This window comes from Acromyrmex echinatior, chromosome 3, assembly GCF_024713525.1.
Source record: "Acromyrmex echinatior isolate Ae372 chromosome 3, ASM2471352v2, whole genome shotgun sequence".
In the NCBI taxonomy this organism is placed as follows: domain Eukaryota; kingdom Metazoa; phylum Arthropoda; class Insecta; order Hymenoptera; family Formicidae; genus Acromyrmex; species Acromyrmex echinatior.
Genome location: NC_141854.1, coordinates 1928622 through 1952330, shown reverse-complemented (window position 1 = coordinate 1952330; position 23709 = coordinate 1928622). Strand labels below are relative to the sequence as shown.

Here is a 23709-nt window from a genome sequence, read left to right as displayed (position 1 = left end):
TGACTTTGTTGTATGTGTAAATCATACATTGATGATAATATATTGCATTGTAATAAAATAATATTTTGTACACATATTAATTATCTTATATACATATATATATATATATATATATATATCTATTCATCACTTTCAATTTTCGAAATAATAATCAGAATACGCATATAGTGTTATCGGAATAGGAAGCTATGTGAATTGACATTTGATAACATCCATAATGTACATTTACACGTATATGTTCTCTCTTTCTCTATTTCTCATTAGTCTCACCGATTGTGGCCGTGTTAACCGTAAATGAATATAACGCACGCTGCGATCTTGCTGATTAATTTCTCGAACGACATACATGCACGTTGCTGATAGTCTTGAAGTCTATTTCCCGCTGTGCGTATAACTTGATATTGCTGCGTACACATTGATTTCCGTAAAGAATTGCAGATACTTATGTAACTTTTTGATGATTGCACATTAATGGTTTATATTAATTTCTTAAATTTTAAAACAATTAACAATTAAAAATTAAAAATTAAAAATGAAACAGTACATTTCAAAGAAACTGAGATCGCAATTACATTTTACTGATACACTAATATAAGTAACTCATTCTATAATACATATGTATATGAATCTCATTTAATGCTTTTGCAAATTGCTTTCAATTTTTCTTATAAGAATCTGTACCGATAAAATATGGAAGCAATCAAGACACGAGAGTGAAATAAATGAGTGTAGAATAATATAAATATGTCTAAATTTGCATGAAAAAAATATAAATTATTAAAAGAAAATTTGTAAATGTTTGTTTCAGATGCACAAAAACGACATTTGCTTTAATAAAAGTGATGTACAATTACAGTTTATAAATATTGCCGACACTAAAAGTGATAACTCATCAAGAAGAGACGTGATCAGAACAACAAAAAATAATATACATACGTATTATATCATAAGAACATAAAAAATAGATTAGTATGTAAATTTACACGTTCCTTATTTCTATCATTAATTAATAATATACATGTTGACTGACATGATACACAGCGACGTGACGATCTCATTTCTTCGCTAGTGAAAATCCACAACCATAGAATTTGATATAATTGTAGACTACGTGATGCAGCGTTAGATTCGCAATTTACACAATGTCTCATCATATTAATCTGAACTGAATTTTACGACAAGTGGAAACGATCATTTAATCACGAATATAGTTGTTAATTTTAGGTTGTCGTTTTCATCTTGTCAATACGAGGAGTCGCGTTAGGATGAATAAGTGCTCTATCATCATCGATTCACGTTACCACGAATAGAATAAAACGATGTTGCGTAGCGATTGATGTGAGATCAATGCGATCTTGTTGTCTCTTCTATCAAGAATCGCCGTGAGTCATTTCTCTGAAAGCTGTCATTGTGCTGGACTGCTGGTCGGCTGATGCGAGTCTTAGCAGAGCTAAGGCACATCACACTGGCAGGGTTAAGAAACTCGCTTCGTTCGGACGAAGCATGCAGCTTCTCCGGAGCGCTGGACCCGGGTCTCTTCTGGAGTTTTTTGCTCCAGAAATATGGTCTCTGGAGTCAGTCACGGTGCGGCGCTTATATACGCGTATATACGCGTTCACAGCTGTCCCGGCCATCCCGGCTATCCCGTCCATCCTTTTCATCCCGTTCAAACAATAACAACCATTCTCTGTTTGCTTATATAACCCACCCCGCCCCCTCCCCTTGGAGGGCGGTTCGAATTAAATTCCCGCTACATACAGCCGGCACTCCGCGGCGTGAATGGCGCGTTGGACGCGAAATCGCCGGAATTCACGAAATCGATGGCGACGTAACGAATATGAAAAGAGGTCAAAAACGATTACGGGCTATATGAAACCCGGAGAACGATTTTGTTTCGTCGGTGAATTGCGAAATTTGTGCTCCCGATCGACGTGTGGAATTTCATTCGCGGTTTTTGTTTGTAGACCGCTTTTTCGTCGGTTCTTGATATTATTGGTCAATAGCCCCTATCACCCAGCACGTGCATACTCTTTTTTTCCGCATGAATATTTGTGAATTGTGTTTCACAGTGATTTGCTTACGAAAGACAAAATAAAAATACACGGGGGAGTTAACTTTCTATGAAAAGAATATATATATATATATTGTAATTTGTGGCTTTTAAAAAAGCTATTTTACTTTTGTAAGAGAAAGAGATATTATTAATATTTTAAAAGATTATCTTAGCACGATTTTGATGTATGATGACGATTAAAATATACTTGGATATATTGATAATAACATTTTTTTTTCAAGTATTAATAATTAATGAGGAAAGTATCGAATTTTGTCAAAGAAATATTATTTCGCACGAATATATATATCTTATTCAGAAAAATCGTTCCGCGGATTTACAGTTTTAGCAAATATGCCGAATTATGTTTTATACCGGGCGATGTGATGTATGCAACGAGATGAAACTGTATTAAGACAAATGGTTCATGGTATGATAAAAAAAATGAGACGTAGGGGGTCGAAGGGCAAAGGAAGGGTGCCCAGGCAATATTTCGAACGAACCAGCGCCGTCCGATTATTAATCCACTCGCTGGAAACCCGATGTTTTCGTCGTGTTCTCCAATGGGTCATTGCTCGTAGTTCAGTGATTCTCAACCAGCAAGTGCCATGCGATTCAGACGCATTCATTGTATTATATGCATATTAAAAAAGCAAATTAATCTGTACGTAATAAGAATTTACGTTTTAATTATGACGCATTAATGAAAATCCTATCCGAGGCAATGCAATTTGATCGTAATATTAATGAAACATTATCAGTTATGCTTGAAAACTGACACGGCAAAATGGATTTCCATGTAAATTACTAGAGATATCTAATTAAAAATAAACAAGTTAATTACTTCTTTAGATATCTAATCGAGAAAGAAAGAGAGCTGTATAGTTATAAAATATAATTTATTATTGTACGTTAATAATTTTCGGAAAATTCTGCAGGAAGAATCGCGAATTTTTTAATTTAGGTGCGTTATCATCATACATGTAATAGATGTTTCTTTACGAAAATTACTTTGCACATTTATTCGTTGATTCTGCGACCTTGCGAACCTGAGAGAAATTCCGATGTAATTTAGACCGCGTGCAAAACATCACGTTATAACGTACGTGCTGAGAAGATTGTTCCATGTAACGAGAGGAGCTTCATGAGCGTCAGCCGGTTTTTGTCTTACGAGGGAAGATTTGACTGCGGTGCACATAATACGAGTCGTAAGACGTAAATTGCTGCGTGGGTGAGGGAACGTTTTTGTTCTTCTCTAATGCGTCAAATTGTTTTACACGAGTCCGTGTTGAAGTTACAGTGTTGGGCCATCCGCGTAGCAACTTATGAATTCATGATGACTCATTACGACTTGTTGAGCTAGCTCTATGTAATGCATTAAACATTATCATTATCACACTGTTTTAATCACTGAAGTACGTCGGAATTAAGCACCGATTACTTTGCCAAATAATTTGATTAGCATAAAACATTTCAACTTACCCCTTCGTGATCTCTTGCCGGTGATATATCTTTACATCGTCAACGCAATGACAAAGAGCGTGAAATTCGTTGCAGATTGAATCAGTTTATCTAAAATATATTCGTTTTGATTAAATTAAAACATGTGTTATGATATGCAGTGATTGATATTGATCCTGAAACTAAAACGCTTATCAAAATGAATGTTCTTCACATATTCGCGAGTGCATCAGTTAATTAACTTATAATTCCTACGTGATTATACATTTTATTTGTATAAATCTACTGGTACTTTAATACTGTATTGTTATCTCGTAGTTACTGGTCTGATAGTAACAACCTTTGTATATACATGGTATTTCTGTATCTTCTTCTTCTTTCTGGTTAAGTTGTTATCAAGATTTATTGTAAGAACACTGCATTCCCGCTAATATAAATTATTTTGTATGTACATAGATAATTTTAATTTCTCTGAGAGGGGAAAATTACAATTCTCAGTAAAATAATGATTTAAAAGATATGGTTATTTAATTTTGATATTTTAATATGTAATATATCAAGATCAAGAAATAGCGTAAAGATCTATTGATTTCTCAAAATCATGTAAGGTAACTCCGATAATATACGCCGCACCTATCAAAAACTTAATTTTTTAAGTATTATTTACTATATTTATAATAAACAAATTATATCGGTAAAAACTTTCTACCATCTACTACTATGAAAAAAATATTGGAAGTCCGAAATATTTATTTTTCATATTAAAAAATAAGCTTAGATTATAATTTATGATGGCGTTACTTATTACAAATCGATTCAATATATCGCAATAATTTCGTTAATATTAACAGTAAGAAGCTGAAATCACAACACAATAATAACATAAAGGCATGTAACAGACTAGTTGCGGGAAAATTACCCCCAGTCCTTCTATTTTTTTCTGACTTCTGCGGCGTAAATCTCAACGCGGCGTATTTGCCGGAGTTACCCTACCTCGAGTACAACAAAAGATAGATAAGAAGATGTGTACGTCGGAAGGAAACGGAATATATCGGATCATAAGTAGATTATTGCTTGGTTCGTTCAACGATAGAAGACAGGAATCTAGGCGCCAGGAACAGCAGCAGCAACAGCAATTCTCTTTGCTGAAGGGTCCTTGTCTACGGATCTCGGAGCCGAGCTACCCTTGAGCACGACTCGCTCTTCGCATAGCCCCCTTGTCTTATGGCATCAACGTTTCACGTAGGCAGTCAGGGCCTTTTAAGCGTATAAATTATTAGAGTCGCTTCAAGAGCCACTTGGAATCCACCATTGTTGCCTGGTGTATACTTATATGCCCATAGACGAGACGCTCGTATCCTGCACCTAGGAGACGAAGAAGACTAATTCCAGGTAGCCACTTCAGAACCCACTTATTGTCCTCGTATTCTTGAAGATGTCGCATCTTGCCGTTACAAAGCTAGTACATGTCGCGACAGTCCTCAGTCCTAATCTGAATTTTTCATTTTAGTTACGTACAGTATTAACTTTGAATACGTAGGATGCATGTAATATTCATTTTAATATTGACACATTTAAACTCTGTGTACATCAAATTTGAAGAGATTATCCAGTGAAATTATTTGACATTAACTATCGACATTATCTTAGAGCAGACGTACATAATAATGAAAAAATAGTTTGAAAAAGAATTAATTGTTTAATATGAATTATTGAAATGTCCTTGAATTGAATTAAAAAAATTTTTTGCAACATGATTCTATTAAAATCAAAAGTTTGAAGGGGTTAAAAAGCGACGCTGAATTTGTATTGTTTGAAATATTAATTGTCAGAGTTGGTCTCCGTTGAGTTTTTTTTTAATATAATGATGTATTATTGTTTTTATTTAAGATCATATATGCGTTTGTGCGTAATGCTAAGATTATGGCTGGTATTCATAATCCGACTTATTTTAAGAATTTTAAGTAATGTCTTAAAATGCTAATTAATACAGCTTTCTAATTAGTTTATGACATCTTAAGACTGTACTTACAGACAGTATTAAACATAAGAAATGACTATGAATACCGGTTTTATTTTAGAAGAAAGATGTATACAATATTTCTCTCTTGTTTTATTTCATTTTAGTTTCCACTTTCATTTTTCTTGGATGTTTATATTGTCAGAAGCAACTAGCGAGCGAAGATATCGGTATGAAGTGTCTTCCAAGTTAATGGCCATGTAGAAGCAGCGCACTTGACGCATTCTTAAGTGTTTACAAATGAATTAGGAATGAACTACCAAAGTAGTGTTCATAGAGCGTTAATTATAAAACCATAAGATGAAACTTGAATGACGACTTCCGACTTATAATAGCGTAACGTAACACACAAGTAGGTGTTTTATTATTACAAAATTTCTATCACGCAACGAGATAATCAATTATAACAAGGATAAAGATGACTAAATAGTTTTACACATTGAGATTTTAAACACGCGTGTAAAATTTGTAAAGAAGAATATAAGAATAATACGTTTTTATATCCAGATTTGTGCAAAAATGTATGATACAAAGTTATTATTATAGATTATTTTATTACTTACTTCAAACAAATGAATGGTTACTTGAAGTGTTTCTTAATCCTCTTACGCATTTATAAATATGCAAGAGGATCTATTACTTTTGAAATATATCAAGCAATATTATCAGTGTGGAAATCATAAATTATTATTTTACATGCAATTTTACTTGCCATTTGCCATCCAATTGGCCATTATCGGTCATTATCACTTCTTAAGATCCGCTTTTAGAATTACCTTGGAGATCGTTGATATTAGATCATTGATATTCACATGCGCCCATCAACCGAGCCTCTTTTATGCTAATCAGACGAAATTGATGATGAAATTTTTAGTGAATTGCAGTTCCTCTCGGACACCTTTGCTTATTCTAAAATGCTAATTGGTCGTAGAAAGAAGTTTATATGATGTTATTTCAACTGCTATCTCAACTGTTGTAATGCGATGTTTCTGTAAAATAGTTTTTATTCGAATTCTAAACATACATGCCGAGTCACAAAAAATTCCCAATAGAGTTAAAAATATACTGTGCGACATGTAAATTAGTAAATTAATTTCACTATGCCAATTTACTTATCACTTATTCAACGGAGCTAAATTAATATCTGTGGATTGATATACTTTACTTATATGTCTTTTATCTTATTACTATACACTTGTTAATACAACCTGTCATTATAATTTAAATTTGAAAATTTAAATTAATACGTAACTTTTTATAATTACTTTTTTTTCATGTAATTATATTATATCTTACTGAATATAAATTTAATATTAATATTAGTTTTAATAAAATATTATCGTAAATTACATGGCACGCGTGATGTATTATTATCGAAACGCACGCATGATGTATTATTATCGATGTATTATAATAGAAATCTATACGAGCAAATTTACAGAAAGAAGTGCTTGAATTCATAGTGTGGTTCGAGTAATTGTTTCGCACGCATCAATACATTGTTAATCAATCCGATCGATATGATCTTGATTGTAAAATTTTAGATAACTCGCCGACATCTAGATATAAGATCTATGATCGCCGATCGCGATCTACACGCTACACGTGTACAGCATACATATTGCCATGATCGCGCGACACTTTTCAAGGTCCGATGAAATCGGCCGTAATTGCACGTAGGTAGCAGGTGATCCGTATGAAGGGGACACGGAGTGTCCAATTTGTGTTCGCATCTGCCTAACGATAGCCTGCGTTGACGAAATGTAAATTACGTCCGCACGAGAAGAGCGCGGACATGTAGCATCGTGCTTTCTTTGAAGTTACACGGCATTTACAATGCCGGATGCGGATCTCAATATCTGGCATGAGTTGTATGAAGATTCGAAAAAATAATCACCCATTTGAGATGTAGAGATTCGATACGTTCGATATGTGATTCAAATTGGTCTTTTCAATTTATCGTCCTCGTAGTCAACTTTCTCCTCAGTTTATAGAATACTAAGAACCTTTTTAGGGAAGCTGCATAACTTATCAAGACATTATTTGATTGTGGTAATTCCAGTTTTACAACCAAAATTTTATTATATCTACAGTGAGAGCGAAAAGTATTCGTACTAGGAAATTTATTGTAAAAAAAGCCTTATTTGTAGAAAATAAACATTAATTGGCAATTTTATATTGTGAATACATTCTGTTCTAATATGAACAAACGAGCTTCGCATGTATTTGTGATTTTAGAAGCTAAATTTCTCGTCTGTATGAATACTTTTTGAGCACTTAAACAATACAATTTTCAATTTTCGCTTATTTTTCGATATATTTTGTATAATTAATACATATCATTTTAGTATATATATATATATATATATATATATATATATATATATATAATTTAAGTATATTTATATATATATATATATAGTAGATATATATAATTTTAAGAAACATACAATCTATTTTATTCTTTATGATAATAAATTGTTAATTATCCAACGAAATGATTGTTAATTAAATGTCGATTCGACATCATTTTTCGCTGGATAACATTTACTTTTTGAAAATAAAATTAAAAAAAAAAATATTTTCTCTGTAGAAATCCTTTTTGTATTTACCGTATATACTTTTAATATAAATATATTTTATTATCAATGAATAATACAGTCAAATATTAATAGAACCAGTATATGAATTTAACTATTAAAGTGATCTTTATATACTTTTTGAAAAAAAATAATAATTGAGTAACTGCTATTGCATTGGTGATATTATGGTAATAAAACAGTTTCATGCTGAGGAGTTTGTCGTAAACAAATCTACGCAGCATCCACAGGTGTTAGGCATAAACTGAGTATAAATCATTAATTATAGTCTAGAGGAGCGATCCTTTCTAACAAACAACTTTTCCGTAATAAAAGTCATAAACGTTATTTATGCAATAATGTATATATAATAGTTGTTTTGACATAGGAATCTCTTGTTGAATACTTGTTTATATCCTGAAACATTTTACGATTTATGACGTTCAAGAAGATTAGGGATGCAGTATATTACGAAAGTTATGGAAATCAAATTTAAAAATTTGATACAAGACATAAAGTGTATGTACGACAGAATATATAAATTATAATACGTAATGAGTATGTAAATAATTTAAATACGACTACATTCACGTGATATTTAACTCTAGTTGCACGATATATTTTTACGATGACACTTAGTCCTCGCAAAGTCAATACTTTTCTATATATAGCGAGCTATATCCCATGTATTTTACAGTGCTTGTCCAGGGCCTGGTCGCGCTGTTTATACGTGCGGTGAACCACACCCAGGATTTCTAAACGCCCGTAAATATCCGTCGTCGCCGGAGAAACTATCTCTCGGAAATCCGAAAGAACCAGCGCTGCCTCGTGAAAGTGTTACCTCGCAGGCTAGGACCACCGGCGTTTAAAAAAATATAATCGCTTGCCTTCGATATATCAGCGCCCGATTATCAGCGCGTCTTTCTCTGTGATACGAATGAAATTTAAGTGCTGTACTTTGATCGCATCAAACGTACGACCTTACAACTTGAACCCCGTGTGCTTGGTCTTTTTACATGTCTCACTCACATGAATGCAATCTCCATGAACTATTGCCCGTTGTGAAAATTATCCATCGTGATTAAACGAAATAATCTAATTGATCTTAGAAAATTGAAAACATAAACGTATTTATTTAATATACGTGCATACATATTTTACGTACATTAAATAAATACGTATATTAAATAAAAATACGTGCATATTTTTATAAGTATTATATTCTGATAAATATTAAATGGCAAATATAATAAAAACTTGACGACCACGAATTATTAGTTGAAGCCTGTCTTATTTGCGTACAATAAGAATTACGCTGGATATGATTTGATAGGAATTGGTTTCTTCTCGAAACTATGAAACGACGAAATTACGTGTCGTTCCTCCTCGGCTGCGGCACAAACAAGTAGACTTCACATCTAATGACGCCCAGTATGGAGTTTATGTGCGCGCGTCGACTCAAATGTGAGCACCGTTACGTTGGTTGAAATTTTTCGCGGACATGCACGAGGCTTCGTCCGAGGTGAAGTTAGTTTCGCACTCCAGACGCGCCGCATCGGTGCTGGTCGTTCACCGTTGGCGCAAAAACTGAGACCATCCATCTCAAGTCGAGACAGCGCCCTTACGAATTCCAGAGACGTACGTGCTGTATAATTACAACGTAAAAATTTACATCGCCGGCGAGACTACGGTCGGGCCCGCTTCTCGCAGCCGTTCTTAAAAAATGGTAGTAGCGCGAGCGAGGAGGAAGAAGAAGACGAGGAGTCAGGAACAGGGAGAAGGAGGAGCGCGGCGTAAAAAATGCTTTCGCACTCTCGAACTCATCGTTCGTTCGTGCTGTATGCACGCGTGAGAGGTGCTGCGATCAGTTCCGACAAGAGGCTTAAGGATTTCAGCTCTGCGCTGGACCATATAATTGAAACGTAAAAATTTAGTACGTCTGAACGACCGTCGCCACGTCTGTCCGTTTAGGCCACACGTAACGCAGATATATCATTAAAAACGCCGGTCTTCAGTGACGGACAAGTCGTAAAATCTCGCAAGGCTCCAGCTCTGGGCTGCGCTTTGATACCATCGAAGCCAGACATATAGCTTGATGGCAGATGCGTGCTGCACTGCTGCGTCTGGCTCATGCATGGTATCGAAAGCTGCCGTGCAATTTATAGTTACGTCCGCAAGAAATATTGTCATTTTATTGGATTTATTATTGTCAGCTCCAGATTGCTATGCCTGCGCTCTCAGCAAAAGAGAAAGGAAACGTTTATCAAGTATTTTAAATTCGCATTTTATAGGCATTTATTTTATAGGCAACAGGAGAGAGAAAGAGAAGCTACGTAGAATATATTTTATTATAAGCGTGTGGATTTGGGAAAAAATTTTATTATATACTAATGTATTTTTAATGTTTTTGAATAGAAATTAGCGATTAATATTTTCTTAATCTAGATAATTTTATCATGTAGAATAATACATTCAATGTAGAAATAAAATTAGGCGATTTTAAAAGTAATTAAAAAGAAAATAATTGAAATTTCCTTTTTTTTTTTTGTAAATGTTATTTATTGTTAATACAACTCTTGTATTCTTTATTTAGTTCGTTGTCTTGTATCATTTAATAATATTAGCAGAAACGAAATATTATTCAGCAACTAAATTTTATTATTTAATCGATTGAATCTAAAAATTTGAAGCTCTGACTCCCGTCACGAACATGCCACCAATTATTTTAATGAGAACAATATCTGATAAGAAATATATTATTATTTGATTATAGATAATTCGATTTTTTGAAAATTGAAACAAATGTGGATTTTTCGAGAAGCAATTTTTTATTTTATTCAGATTAAATTCCGATAAAGAAATTACAATAACAATTTCTCTTGATATTCACATTTAATACTCATTTAACAATGCTTTTAAAACTTACATTGCGTAAAATACTAGTTAAAGCATTTTTTACACAGGGGATATTTCGCAGCTATTCATTATCGAGGGATGCACATTTTGTATATTCGCGTCTACGTATGCTGGTGAATTAAAGTCAATCTCTCGGGACGAGGAGGTAAAAGGGCTCGTAGAATCAGTTTTACGAGCATGCGATAAATTATAATCTGTCAAAACAAGACTACCAACCACTACGCACATTTCGCTTTTACGACTCGTACCAACTTTGGGCAGGTGCAATGGATATTTTTAGCCTGTTTAGCAATGAATTTACGTAACAAAATATTTAATTTGACTTATTGATTGGATTGAAGATGTTTTTTTAATTTCATCTACATGTTTATATAATAAACTATCTTTTAATATACGTGATGAGTCAATAAGTAACCTTAATTTTTACCACTTTAATTATTGAGCAAAAAATTAAGGTTACTTGACTTATTTATCGTAGAATCGACATTTTATAAAAATAACGCTAAAATATACATATAAAACCAATAATACAAAACCAATTTATTTGTGTGCAGTACATGCAATCTATTGTTTTGCTTATTTTTATCTAACACATTGTATTATAGTGAGTAATAATTATAAGTCGAATTGTTTGTTAATCAAAAGCGTTTAATTAATGTACCCGATGAATACATTTAATATTCAAATAAATGAATAACAAATGAATGAAAATACCTATCCGATATACACTTCTTTTTTATTCGTCAAGAAACAAATAGATGCTCTTTCATTCCAAAAATTTGAATGAATATTTTTTTTAATATAATTTACGAATATTTTTATTTTCGCATTTATTTCTACTCTGTCTTATCTGCACATAATTCGCAAGCCTGCACGAGAAAACGGAAATCTGTAAAAATAATAAAACTGGCAGAAGAATCCTCCATCAGTGATGCCAGATGGCGGACTAGTGACGCAGTGATATATAGTTAAAAGTTATTATATAAAATTATGTTACCTCAAATGAAGACTTATGTAAAAATATATATCATATGAAATAGATTGTACTTATGAATAAGAAATATATTGCCTTCTAAAAAAATATTGTTTAAATTTTCCAAGTTTTCCTCATTAAATCTAAATATATGAACGTGAGCGTGGTATGGCAGACAGCACACTGGTTTACCATGCCAGAGGTTTACCATGCCATCCCGGATTCGATCTCAGTAGGAACCAAAATATTTTCGCTCGTGTCTCCTCTCAGAAAAGGCCGGCAACCTCTCGAGAGTATCTCTTTGCTCACAGAAACATCACTCGAAAAATTCGCCGTTCGGAACCGGCATTAAAAACCGTAGGTCCCATATGCTCGTAACAATTGAATAATCAGCGCACCACAAGCATATGAGAGAGGTGTACCACAGGCCAGAGTCCTAAGAAGACGATGAAGAAGAAATCCAAATATTACAATGACAAAAATAAATAAAATTCATTTTTTTTTTCTTAAAATTATCAAAGTACCGGTTATAGGTAAAGCGTAACGATTGCTTATTGGAGCTTTCTTTATATTTTGTTTGAATACTTAAATGAATATGAATACTCGTTAAATAATCATAGTCTTTTTGTGCGTGAATAGGATATTTTTGAAAATCCAAAATTTTTAACGAATATACGTTTACATTTTTTTTTCTACGTGAAAATTTTGAATAAATACAATTTGTAGCTCAATTACAAATTCTTGTATTCATCTGGCACACTTTATAACGTAAATTTCACAAGTCACATTTCGCCTCTCTTCGTTTTTTATATCACAGCTAAAATAGTTGCAAGTGTTGCTCATTCTCGAACGTACTAAGAAATTTGCACGTACTTATTCATGTAATATTATAATGATATGTTAAGTTCGAACATTGTCGTCACTATATATCGCCACCGAACTCTGGCATACCTGCTTGGTGAGTTATGGCGAAAAAGACTGTGCCGAGTTAGCCAGTCGGGCAATTTATAGTCGCGAATGTTAAACAATAGCGACATTCACTTTTCAATGATACAAAATTGGTTTGCATCGTATACCGTGAAGTACGTGGTGATAGCGAGCGATTATTACACGCCCACCTATCGTCTATGTGAATACAAACAGCTTAATTATACAGCGTAAACAGCACACGCGATACACTACGATGGTGTCAAGAAAAAAACGCGTCTTTCGTCTTCATTATCTAAAAGACATCTATCAGTCCGTGCTTCGTGCGTGATATTTACCGACTAATGGCCGTTTTTGCGAATAACAGGCGACCGCAAAATTTCGCCTAGGCGGATAAATCACGCGGTACGGCCTCCGTTAAGAAACAGCCCAGAGGGGGTTTACACACTCGGCGAGGCCTATAATTTTCGAGCAACGTTAATTGAATGCCGCTTATGAATTACGATGGAATAGCGCGGTGAGTCATAATTATTGGCAGATCTCGAACTTCGGTATGTCTTGCGTCGCGTGCATAACGAGAGAATTTTGTGTTTGAAGATCGCGAACGTGCTTAATCCTTTTCTCGGCGACGCACGAGAACGATTGGCGCTGTTCATTAACGGTCGAGTACAACGAATCGTGGTGTTAACTGCAGTAACGTATTGCGAGTGTCGTTCGTGGCAAACGAATGCTTATTTACATTCAAAAGATACGCTAGAAATGAACTAAGATATGAACTAATAATGGAATTCGTTAATTTATTTGTGCGCGAGTTTACAACCCGTCATGGACGGGTTTGATTGTATTCTGCGATTCTGTTGGAAATTCAATTTCCCGCTCTTGCCAATCTATTGATGATCGACTTTATCAATAGAGAATTAACCCTTTGTCTTTATCACTATTCACTATATTATATTATAATCTAGGAATAAGGGAAAAATTGATATTAGAAAACATCAACTGTTTGTTTAGTTATTATTGACGTTTTGGTATTGCAAGTTAGGGCTGTCACAAAAAACTTAAGCAGTAAAACGTAAGCAATGAGCGAATTGGCCAATCACAGTAAAAAACATAAGGCCATAATGTAGGCAGTAACAATTCCGACATGTTGATTTTCTTATTACTTACATTTTACTGCTTAAATTTTTTGTGTGCTAAAGTCTGCTGCACACATTTTGCGCAACAGTAACCGTAAGAATTAGCCAATTACAATTAGGAATTATCAAAAATTTTTAGCTCTAATTGACTAATTCTTATAGTATGTTTTGCGGTTACCATGATAGGCTTTCTACAATAATCTAAGTTTTAAATCTTAAGCCATAAGAAATTGATCAATTACAGCCAAATGAGAAGAATAATCGACTGTAATTGGTCAATTTCTTACGACTTAAGATTTAAAGATTAGATAATGGCTTAGAAAGCTCATTACGGAAAGAGTGTGTAGCAATCTTACGATGTTTCCATGTTTCAACAATGTTTTCTCTTCGATGGCTGTGTCGAATGCATTCCAAAACTTACTTATATTCATCATCATACAATTTTTGCTGTACTCGCCCTTTTTACAAAACATTTGTATTTTTAATTTTATATCTAATAAATTAATTTTCTGTATATGTTGTGTTACGCAAATACTAATGTCATTAATCTCTCCCAATATTATTACATATTTTTACATATAGTTATAATAAATTATGTGTTATTATTTCATTTGAAGTATCAAAAACACTATTAAATATTTCTATTTCTTATTATTTTAAATGTTTGTATGTTTTAATATTAAATCTATCAATTTGTTACATTATAAATTAAAGCTTTATCACAAAGGAAAAAATATTGATGTTTAAGAAACATTGATATTTTATAGACAATGAATTTCAATAATAAGTTTCGAGGTTTACCTAAAAAAATCAAATGTCGATGTCATTCTTATTATTATTTATTTTAATCGTTCACACTTCATTTTTCTGTGTATAACTTTACAATTTTTATTGCAAACTTTAACCAAAGTATTTTCCATTAATTTAGTTACTATACGAGGTTCAGAATGTTATTGTGCCTTTACTGCAACGTGTTTCTGAGTAAATTAAAGTCTTGCACTAATTAAAAATAAGTTCAAGTTTTTATTCTTTACCTCTATATCAAGAATCTCGTTAATAGCGCAATTTACTGAACTGAAAATTTATCTCGAGTCGTAAACTATTTCACGGTACAACGTGCACCGTCTATGACTGCCGACACGTTCGGAAGAAAAGAAAGGGCATCATCTAGGCAATCCTTTCACAGTTACGATCGCCGGCATTGGTCTCATCGACGTTCTAATCACCATGCACTGATTCTCCATATAATTCGCAAATCAATGTGTAGGAGGCGTATACGAGACGCGTCGTTACTAGTTATAGCAGCTACCAGAAATCCTGGTCATGGCTAATCGTTAATTAGCACGACGTGTTTTATGGCACCGAGGCTAGCTGGTTGACTGGCTAGCTGGTTAGCTGGCTGGTTGCTTTCGCCTCGTCATTTGATTTCTGCCGAAGATTGGCCGATCAGTCGATCCAATGACCACCGGATGCCAATCGACAGGATATCCTGCCAGGTAAATTAGCTGGCGCGCATAGCATTACGTCGATTACGAGACCGAAAGAGATCACTGCGAAAATGGGATTTTAATGGGGCGCACGATGGTGTGCGTTTCTAATTGCTACAGCTGGTCGGCGCTAGTACGTAACGACGATCTAATTGTCGTGCGTATATCTCGTGGATTTATTTATAACTGTACTGTTAAATCACCGTGTCTTGCAATTATCCGTTGGGTAATATCTACGTGGGGTAGTGCAATGATCACCCGTTGCGCGCGAAACTTACACAAAGTGTTCCTCGAAGCGCTCGCCGCTGATATGTACGTACATTATGTTTGTGACGGAGCTCTGAAAGGCCCGCGGCAAACATTAAGTTGTTTAAGCAATCGTTTTTTTTTTTGTTTTTTTTACAATGTCATGCATTAAGAAATAACGAGTTTACGTAACAACGCGCATATATTTTTAGATTTCTAGTCATTTATGTTCTAAAAAATGACGATCATGAAATTACGTGTGAAATAAAATGGATTTTAAAAAAGATTTTAAATTCTTCTTCATTAGATTCACTGAAATCTCGGTAGTCTAAAAGTTTAGGACGCTCGCACGGAATACAAGAGATTCGTGTGACTCTCGGTCGAAGTAATATTTTTCGCAATAAATTTATTTATAGTTTTTTAGCATATTAATATCTTTGTAATAGGATTGCATCAAATTATTAAAATCTTGTCAATTTAATTTGTGATGTTACTCTACAGTAGTTTAATTGTGTTTATAAGTCCGAAAAAAACCAATTCGGCGCGCAATTTGAATGACTATAAATACGGTATATATGCATGTACATATGTAGTATATACAGTAATTCAAATTGTATTATTTAAGCAAATCTAGCTTTAATCATTATGGCCATTACTTCTATTCTTGAGATTTTAAATTATTGTAGCATATAATTATAATATTCGTAATTTAAGGAGAGAAGTATCATCTATAACTCGAAAAAATAGGTGTTTTTGGGAATTTTTTAAAAGAAATCTATTTATTCAAATGTTTTGAAGTTTTACATATAAAAGACATATAGATTTATGATTATCTCTAAATTTTTGTGTTTATATTGGTCACCTCGTTCTGCTATTTACAATAACTGATGATAATGATAATCCGCAGTGATTTGTCGAAACTCTCATTTCCATCCTATAGATCTGAAACAAAAAAATCAAATTTCGTTGAACTTTGTTTTTTAAAATGCTTCGAAGTACAAACATAAAAAATGATAACTAGTCAAAGTAAAAATACAGACTTTTATCAAGTTTTAATTTACAGGCCGTCATTTTATTATTTTTATATTTCAAGACATTTTAGAGGTTCTGTATCAAAAACAACGTTCAATTAAACGAATCAAATAAACACTTTAATATTTTTATTTCAGATCCATAGGAAATGAGCTCTCGCAAATTGTCGCGAAACTAGCGGAAAAAGAAGCCCTTTAAATACTTTATACATTCATTGACATCTTTTGGTTTATGGAAGAACAGATAAATTTATATAAGAAAATATCTAATCTGTACAAGATGATAAAGATTTGTCTGAATACGACGATTAAAATGATTTCTCTAATTACCTAATTTTGAAGAAAATCCCATTTCTTTCCGTAGTTCAACCAGCTTATGCATTGTGTAAAGAAATATAATTTTGTACATTTTAACATTTATAATATAAAGTAGAAAGTTTTCTCTATATTGTGGAATACAACGGGCGTCCACGTATATTTTATGGCCGCGGGACTTATGTCGCGTTGCACATATTCGAAGAGAAAATATCTTCGTGCGCAGCGCGGAAGAGGAAGGTAAGAGAGGTTTATCTACGCGGAACGCGCACGTGGAAAATGGCGCGGTACTCTAAGTACGGTGGAATATCAGATAAACCGTAATGAATTGCCGTGTGCGAAGTCACCGATTGTCAGAGATCTCATTGGCGATTGCCGTGAGCTTTCAGTGTTCAAACTGCACGTATTTGATACCAGAGTGGCACGCAACGTTATATGAGTGGTGTCAGGACAGACACGTTCCCTTCGCAAAAAAGCGAACGATGTGAGAAAAGGAGAGGCTGGACAGAGAAAGGGACAACCGTCTCTCGGCAGCGACGCAAGCTATCAGATAAGAGCCCGAGATCTTTATTACATAAAATTATAGATCGCGCTTCTTGCAAAAATCAACGATAGACATGCTTCGTATTCGGAACGAAATGCTCGCTATCGGAGTTATATCGTGAGTATATGGCACAACACAATGCGAGATATCAGATGAAGCTTAAAGTACATATCACGTATGATCCTTGATCATATCTCGTATATCTCGTTGAAAATTTGCCATCTTCATTACGGAACTATTTATTAGGAATTTCATTCGCGAGTAGGAAGTAATACAGATGCTAATAATAATTATGATCGTTGGAGTGTTCAATTCTTCGCATTCTCATTGCGCTCTTCACATACATTCTCTATGCGAAAGAATGTCAAGAAGTAGAGAATGAGCCATTGTACAGTACGAAATAATCTAAAACGAACTAGAGTATATCCTTGTCAGACAAGATAATCTGGATTATACCGAAGTAAGCTGCCGGTTCATTAAAATGCACTATGCTACGCTAAAGTAAGTCCGAATAAGAGGAAGACAGCGTAAATCACTCCAGTATGCTGTAACATACTGAAGTGATTTAGAAGATAAAGGCACTTTCTATAAATAAATTAGAAGGAGTGAGATCGAAATCATTTAATCAGGCTTAAAAATAATACAGATTATTCAAGCAATCAAAACATGTTCGATCTTGGATATTAGAAATAGAGATTACAATACAGAGTACTAAAGAAGAATGCAGATTTCTTCTTCCAGAGAAGACGAGATTTAATTTGAAGATTAATAATGTTATTTTTTTAAACATTAAAATATTTCTTCTTAGCGTCAAGATGTATATACCAGATTTCAACTAATATTGTCAAATGTTACTTTGAAAATTAATATTTGAAAATGTAAAATTTTTGTAGCTATTTTTTGAAAAATTTTACACGCATTTAATTAATTCATAAAACAATCCAATTTTGTACTTTATAATTTATAATTATTAAGTACTTTCTAAATTCTTTGGAATGGAATCTCACTATGAAAAATAAAAATTCTGCTACTCTCAATTGAAAAAGAACATGACAGAATTTTCAATTTTTAAGATTGAGATTTCACTCTTTAGAATAAGATTTCATTTCAAAGAATTTAGAGCGTGTTTATAATAAATATTTTGTTTAATTATAACTTCAGATGATTTTTTTATATTATTTAAGATTATTTTTTAAAATATTTCATGAATATATTTTTTATGAACACACTTTCTTTCTCTCTCTCTCTCTCTCTCTTTCTGCGGACATATATCTATATGAATGACGTCACTTCGTAGTGATACAAAGTGCGATAAGATCTTAAAGATCGTTAGGATACATATGATGCCGCTGGCACTCGTAGATCGTGTCAGCGATTGGCATTAGCAGCTTCCTGGCAGAATATGATCCTCCGTTACTATTCTCTTATTATTACTCGCCTGGACATGCGCCACTTACTCTTTCTTCTTCTGATTATTCTTGCGATGTGTTTCTGCTTGCAGAAAATGTCGCGAGAAATAACGAACCGTATCTTACGTGTGTGCATCACCAATGATCCATCGCAATCCATGATGATCGCAAAGTTATGCGAAGGACATTTGACTTAACACTAAGCACAACTAAGTTTATAACTTTTTATATATAAACCTATAAAACATTGTTAAGTATTTAAAATAAATGTATTAGTTAGTTATTAGTTAATTACTATTATTCGTTAACTGTTATTACATTAATTGTTGCGAGTTTATATAATGATATCTTATTGACCGAGAGAGAGAGAAAGAGATTTATTAAAATACTTACTAACTAGAAAATGATATACTACATTTTATATGAGTCTCTAATATCTAATCTACATAAGATTTTTTCAAGAAAAAGACTTTTATTTCTATACGCTGATTAATGAGTTTTGTTATCGATGATATTTTAATGGATAATATTTTTAGGATTAACATATAAAAATAAGCATTTCACACACACACACACACACACACACACACACACTCAGTATCTTTATGATTATATGACATTATGGCACTTTGTTAGAGAGAGAGAGAGAGAGAGAGAGAGAGAGAGAGACAAAAAAAGGTATTTAGTATTGATATTTTGGAAAGTTTGTCGCGATCGAAAAAGAAAAAACGACAGTCATAAATTACGTTGAAACATGGTTTTCATATATCCGTGACTTCTCTTGGCGAATTTTTTTATGTTACAAACCAGAGGAGTTTGCTCTATTCACATTAATTCACGATCAGATGCCGTCTTCTATGTCTGCAGAACACGAATCCTCAAAAATAAAAAATTTTGCTCTGTTGAAAGTCAATGGTGGCTGTAATATATTCTTTATCTTGTTTAACTTTTTAATGCGTTGTATTGATTTATTATTCGCGTAAATTTTGTTGACTATTCGATTATTCGAAAGTCGGCGATTTTATGTAATTTTTATTCCCACAATGATTATCTTCGCGACTAATCCGTAATTTAATGTCATTGTGCAAAAAAAAATAAGAGTTAAAAAATAAAGATATAAAGATGTACTTCTCCAATTTCTTGCTGATAATAATCTATAATTTGTACTTGACTTTCGCATTCAAATTTAAAGTCGAAACATTTGCAGTTAACTTCGTTGATAAGTAGGTATATTTTAATTGTTTGCGAATTATATCTTATCGCCTTACAACTTACATTATTTACACACTAACACCCGCGAAGATTCATAGAGGCATTTTGCTTTATTTCTGAAATTACAAAATTTTTATTTTTATTTTAATAATCTAATTACGCACTTCATAAATTTATTTACCTAAAGGAAAATATATATATAAATTTTTTTTAATTTTACAATTTTATTGCGTTTTACAGAAAAAGAAAACATTGATGCTTATAAAATCTCTTTTTGTAAGCTTATTTCATTCATAGTTAATTTTCAATCTTTCAAAGTCTTTCCGTGTAATTTTGAGGTCAGTGTCGCGATTGTGAAGAACAGAAAAAAATACAACTGTCCTGAACTATCTTTCTTCCTATGATAGTATCTTCGTATTTGATTTATGCCATGTATTTGTGCTCAGCTCTCAAGCATAAATGACAGGATAAAGGGCTGAGGCAAGAAAGACCATTGCCTATTGTTCAATGATTTACGTTTGTCCTATTATCGTGCAAAGATTCCTGCCAAAGTTGTCTCCGTTTGCACATCCAAGAATAGATACTGACGATGGTTAAAGAGTAGGGGATGAGGGGAGCATCGAGGGTGATGCGATGGTGGAACGAGCTAGGAAGAAGCGAACCAGGGACCGGTCTCGTTGAGTGATTATGACTTTAAACGGGCTTCAAAGAGCTCTTAATGGCATAATTATGCCAGCACGCTTTATGAAAATTACGTTTTAAATGCATCCCAAGATTCTCGCACAGGTTTTCATCGTTTTGGTCTATCTAGTTCTACATGTACTACCGGTACTCTTCCTAATTAAATGCATTATGTTTAATCAATAAAATAATAAACTTATTGAACGAAAGTGTGTCTATAATCATACATTTTTATTCTATTAATTATTAATATTTATATAATCATAGAGAATATTATGACAAACATGCATAATCATTTATTTATTCTTAATTTTACGCGGTGCATAATGATTAATTTAATCTTTCTCATATGTTGTATATAATATATATAATATAATTTATTTATTATAATAATTATATTATTATTATAATATATTTAATTTAATGTTTATATATATTATACATATATTAGAGGAAGATCGCCGAAACCTAAGTAACTAAAGTAACTACTTTATTTTTGGACAATATTTCTTAAACAAAAGTTAAAAATAAAACTTTGTAAACAATGCAAACTTACTAGAAAGCGTCTTCTATCAGATGATACCTATATCAGATTGTTATAATACTGTTTGCAATTTTACAATAATTAGTTTTTTCTAAGGTACATAAAAATGGACGTCTGACAAAATGGGCTTCAAAACTGATGCAGTAGATAATAATGCCACATATATTTCTGTATTTTTTCTTTCAAAAGAGTCTCTCTCTCTCTCTCTCTCTCTTTCTCTTTCTTTCATCTGTACAAAATATTATGTAGTGAAATATTATGTAATAATCTACAAGTGAATGTATGAGAATTTCTAGAATTTTTTCACGATATAAAACGCTTTTTTAATTGATTTATATGTATATTTTATGCTGTTCTATATGACGCAACATGTAACGCGATATTTTTTTTCGTAAACACAGGATTGCCTTCAACTTCGATAAGATTATTTACACTATAACGCAACATTACATAAAGATTAAGTTAGCTTACGGTCTGTCTTACAGATGCCAGTTTACGCATTGCACCCTGATTTTATATTAAAAAACATGTTATGAAAAAAATAAAAAAGAGAATAAAATATCCCCGGGAGATATAAATTAAACAGGTTTAAGAAATTACAAACATGTGCAACGATGTAATATCATCAATAATATACCCATTATTATTTAAATTTGGAAAATAAATCGTAAAAATTTTATTTAAAGAATTTGTTTTTAATTGATTTTATATAGAGAAAAAATATATGAATTATGAGTTTTCGTTTCTTCAATCACCTAAACTAAACAGATTATCAATATTAACAAAGTACAATGTTTAGTTTCCGAGAAATAAGATGTACATTGTTTTGAATCCACTCTTCCAATCCAAAAGTACTATGCATGATTGTATCATTGGTACAAAACTAAACATTTCTTTTTTTATTCTGCTTGTTATACGCGTGCGCGGGGCATTAGTGAGAAAACCGGACTTCAAAATCTACAAAATGAAAATGACTGTCGGATTAAAAAAAGCCCAGCCGGGATCAATAAACGAGGATGGGAAGGGGATGATATAAAGCGGGATAGAAAGAGAGAACTGGTCTGCTGTTCGCTAATTGGTAGCGCTAATTAGCACCGAGGTGTCGTCTCGAAAGCCCTCTCATACACCTGTAGACATAGGTTGCAATGAGCAGTGGTATGCGCGAGCGAAATTTCCACGTTAATAATCTACCGTACAATACACCTGCGCAAGGTATTATCTCATAAATGCACATTCGAAAACGTTGCTATCCACCCCTTGCCTTGTTGCTCTCTTCCTCTTTCTCTCTACATGCTATGCGTCCGCGAGTAATTAACAGGGCTATCTCTTCTCACCTCTGCCATTTGACTTGCTCACTCAGGGGAGAAACGGCTAATTATCACTACGAGATAAAAAGTGAAAATCAACTTGTACCAAAGAACTTGAAAATTATGAAAATCCGCTTCTTCGTTTCGTCATTATCATTATTGCAGGTAATCTCTGTCAATTAAAAATATTAATGTGTGCAGATACAAATCTTGTTAAGAGTATCATCTGTGCACATAAAAAGGATAAAAAAAAAAAAGTCAAATTTGTATTTCAAAGATGTGCTGTCGTACGAAATATATACATATATATACACACACATATTGCATACTTAATAATTTTTTTCTGAATATAACATAAATTATAATTTAATGCAATGAAAGACTAAATCCGGATTTCGAGATAGCGTTCGCATTAACGCATTTATATATTATATATGCTATTTTTGTGCCGTGTGTGTACGATCCGCTTTTACTGGCGCGAGGAAACGCGTAACGGATTTGAGAGAGAGAGAGAGAGAGAGAGAGAAAGAAAGAGAGAACGGTTTTATTAATTAACAATTCAAATTATAAATTTATACTTGAGAAAAATTTGACATTAGGCGCAATATAATTGAAAAATATTCTTTTTTTCCAGAGAGAGGGAGAGAGAGAGAGCTTTACAGCAATAAATCACGATGATCTCCTTTCTGAGCGCTTCCATGACCCAGAATAACATGTTACTCTCGAGTCCCCACCGCCGCTGATACATGCGAGCGCATTTGCATATTATAACGATATCGATATGGTAGCACGTTAATGCCGTTGTCGCAGTACTTACCGTATATAGCCACGCACACCTGCGCCTGCCACCGGCCTGCTTTTGCGCGCG

The 23709-nt window shown here is 33.1% G+C and overlaps 1 protein-coding gene and 1 long non-coding RNA gene across 2 annotated transcripts in view; one reads left to right on the top strand and one right to left on the bottom strand.

Moving 5' to 3' along the window:
- The window catches only part of MESR6 (misexpression suppressor of ras 6), a 697505-nt gene that overhangs the window by 309127 nt on the left and 364669 nt on the right, over positions 1–23709 (top strand). The gene's annotated exons all lie outside the window — the stretch shown is intronic.
- Positions 11546–14792, bottom strand: LOC147910110 (uncharacterized). Its single transcript, XR_015544593.1, has 2 exons — positions 12527–14792; positions 11546–12438 (listed from the first exon to the last, which is right to left on the bottom strand). It is a non-coding gene; the product is annotated as an uncharacterized LOC147910110 (long non-coding RNA).